The sequence below is a fragment of the Petaurus breviceps genome, unplaced genomic scaffold (assembly GCF_028583685.1).
Source record: "Petaurus breviceps papuanus isolate PSGF00001 unplaced genomic scaffold, PetGlider_PUasm1.0 90842, whole genome shotgun sequence".
Classification (NCBI taxonomy): domain Eukaryota; kingdom Metazoa; phylum Chordata; class Mammalia; order Diprotodontia; family Petauridae; genus Petaurus; species Petaurus breviceps.
Genome location: NW_027187358.1, coordinates 23,089,969 through 23,093,975, shown reverse-complemented (window position 1 = coordinate 23,093,975; position 4,007 = coordinate 23,089,969).

Sequence of the window (4,007 nt, the reverse complement as noted above, 5' to 3'; positions counted from 1 at the left end):
CCCAGAAAAAGAAACACATTTCAGATTGCTAAGCAAGCAATCTTTGTCATCAGATATGTGCTGTTGACTCCTATTTGATAAGCTCAAAAAAAAAGGGGTGGTGGTGGCTACAATTTACAATAGTTTGAGACAATCAGTATATTGTCAATTTATGGAAAATAACCCAAGACCATAATTTCATCCTCAATATTTTAGTTTTAAGGAGATGTCTTTAACATCTGTGAGGTCTTACTGGGTTTTCCCCCAAGAGATGCGCCCAAGTCCTCTTCGAGATGCCAATGAATATGTCCAGATTCTCCATTGCTATTCTTTAAAATTATGTCTGACTCTTTATGACCTTATTTGAAGTTTTCTTGGCAAAAATATTGGAGTAGTTTGTCATTTTCTTCTCCAACTCATTTTACAGTTGGCAAAACTGAGTCAAGCAGGGGTAAGTGAGTTGCCCAGGGTCACATAGTTAGTGAGTGTCTGAGGCTAGATTTGAACTCAGGTTTTTGTGACTCCAGAGCTGGCCCTGTATCTATTGTGCCATCAAGCAGTCCTCAGATCCTCCACAGGAAGATACAATGACAGTCCTAAACAGAGAGTCACTACTCAGTAAGCTCATGAAATTAATCACAGGATTAGTTCAATCTACCATTACTTAATTCATTCCATTATGTTTTGGAAAACACTGTACTAAAATAAAATCATTCTGGTAAAAAAAAATGATCTCTTAAAGTGATCAACAAACACTAAAGGGACATGGGAACAGCAGTATAGAGTGAGAGGAGAGGATGAAGGCAATTGTAAAGAGTTTGTGTCCATGGGATCATAGGATCACAAATTTAAAATTAGAGTGGATCTTGAAGGCATCTTATTCAACTCCCAGAATTTATAGATGAGGAAATTGAAATCCAGAAGGCTTAAATGACTAAAGTCACCAAAGTCACACAGCTACTAATTATTAGGATCAAAAGTGGAACCCACGGCCTCAGACACTTAACACAAAAACTAGCCATGTGACCTTGAGCATGTCACTTAATCCCAATTGCCCTCCAAAAAGCAAAACAAAAACAAAAAAAAAAAAATGGAACCCAAATTCTTTGACTCTAAATCTAGAACTCTTTGCATTATTACTTTCTAAGAGAAAACTTAAAGCGAGGGCCTCAGGGAAGTGAACATATGAATGTCACTAACCCTAAGAAAATTCAACATAGAACACCTTGGGGGGAGGGTGGTGGTGGTAAGGGAGATTTGGACAACAAGGATAAAAGGAACATTGTCTTAGTGAATAAACTAGTAATAAATATATCTCTACTCCCTGGTCTCTCCTGCTTTCTTTGAGCTTCAGTCCTGTCCTCTTTAAGAAGTCTTTCCTAGTTTTCCTAAGTACCTTCAGTCTGAAATTTTCTCCAATTTATCCTATAGCTCTCTTGTTTGTACAAAGTGATTTGCATGTGGTTTGCAAATTCCTTGAGAGTAGAGACTGTTTTGTGTTTGTTTGTTTTCCTTTCTTTGTTTCTCCTGAAGTTAGGATATTACCTAGCGCATAATAGACACAATAAATGGTTGTTATTTGAATATTAATGGGTTTAAAATATCAATTTCTTAAGTCATGGATGAGGGACGCTTAGTTATAAAATAGTTCATCTTAAAAAGAGCTTTCATCATTAATGTGAAGAATTATCATCTGATAAAAAAAAAAACTAAATGTGTTCTTGACCTCAAAGAGCACAAATAGGAGGAGAGAGTTGGAGTTGTAAGTTTTAACTTCACTGACATCAGGAAAATTATATAGCTTTTAAAGGAACACCAAGATAGAATGGGCTGCCTCTGGAAATAGAGGTAACTCCATACATTATTTCCTGGTGTGGCACTGTCACCTAGATAACAGCATAAACAAGTATACCTACCAACCCAAGCTGAAATATGTTTTCATTTATTAAAAAAAATAACAGTCCTTGCCCAGATGAGTGAAATCTAATGAATGTATGTGGTACTCCTTTTAGAGATGCTAGTACTTATGGCTGATGATTATAACCCACATGAGTCCTTAGAGCATTACTTCCTGTTAAAGGGAAAACTGTTGAAGATCAAACAAACACAGGACTATGTCTTGTGTTATACCTAGGGAGATTTTAGGATCATACACATCCTCCTTCCAGTCTGTTTATAAAATTATTTAGCAATGGAGTAATGATTAACAGAATCCAAGATGCTCAATTGGAATGATCCTCAAAACACATTTAGCTTAACCTACACTTGAGCAAGAATATTCTGGGAACAGAACCAAGATGGTGGGATAAAAGCAAAGACTTACTGGAGCTTGCCCCCAAACCCCTCCATAAACCTGTAAAAAATGACTCTAAACAAATTCTAGAGCTGCAAAACCCACAAAATGACAGAGTAAAACACATCTCCAGTCCAATAGCCTGAAAAACCCACAGGAAGAGTATATTGCACTGGACTGAGAGTGGAGCACAGAACAGTGTGGGCTGTGCTAGACACAATGAAGCCAGAGCAGACATAAGGGGACTAAACTCCTGGCAAGCTGTGGGGATTTCCAGACTTCTCAACCCACAAATGCCAAGTACATCATGTAAGGTAGTGGGGGAAATTTGTGGGACCAGAGTGAAAGAGGAGTGCTCTGTCCAGCCCCAGCCCTGGGGTGGCAGAGGTGACAACAGTGATGGCAGCAGCAGCAATGGTGGCTGCTTCCCATGCTTTTGGTCCACGTCTAGTGGGGGATCAAGTGGCTGATACAAAACCCCAGGAGTCTGGGACAGTGCACCCACACCCACTAGAAGGAGAGTCCTGCCCTAACACAGAGTTATAAAGTCATATATTTGGCTGGAAAGATGAATAAGCAGCATAAAAATAAGTCAGATTATAGAAGCTTACTTTGGTGGCAAAGAAGAGCAAAACATGCAACAGAAGAAGACAACAAAGTCAAAGTTCCTACATCAAAATCCTCTTATAAAAATATGAATTTATTGCAGGCTATGGGAGAGCTCAAAAAGGATTTTCAAAATCAAGTAAGAGAAGTAGAGGAAAAATTGGGAAAAGAAATGAGAGCGATATAAGTGACACATGAAAAATGAATCAACAACCTGCTAAATGAAACCTGAAAAAATAGAAAATGACACCTTAAAAAACAGACTGACTAAAATGGCAAAAGAGGTCCAAAAAGCCAAGATGAAGAAGAATGCCTTAAAAAGCAGAACTGGCAAAATGGAAAAGGGGGTCCAAAAGTTCACTGAATTAAAGAATTCTTTCAAAATTAGAATGGCACAAATGGAAGCTACTAACTTTATGAGAAATCAATAAATTGTTAAACAGAACCAAAAGAACGAAAAAAATAGAAGACAATGTGAAATATCTCATTGAAAAAACTACTGACCTGCAAAATAGATGCAGGAGAGATAATTTTAAAACTATGGGACTACCTGAAAGTAATGATCAGAAAAAGAACCTAGACATCATCTTTCAAGAAATTCTCAAGGAAAACTGCCCTGATATTCTAGAACCAAAGGGTAAAATAGGAAAGAAACAATTTGAGTATTGTGGAAACACAATCAGGATAACACAAGACCTAGCTTCTTCTACCTTAAGGGATTGAAGGACTTGGAATATTATATTCCTGGAGGTCAGAGGAGCTAGGATTAAAAACCAAGAATCATCTACCCAGCAAAACTGAGTGTAATAATCCAGGGGAAAAAACTGATATTCGTTGAAACAGAAGACCTTCAAGGATTCTTGATGAAAACACCAGACTTGAATAGAAATTTTGAATTTCAAATACAAGACTATAGAGAAGCACGAAAAGGTAAACAGGAAAGATAAATCATAAGGGACCCATTAAAGTTGAACTGTTTACCTACCTACATGGAAAGATTATATTTGTAACTCATGGGACCTTTCTCAATATTAGGGTAGTAGGAGGAAATAGATAGGTATGTAGGTATGCAGGTAGGTAGGTAGATAGATAGATAGATAGATAGATAGATAGATAGATAGATAGATAG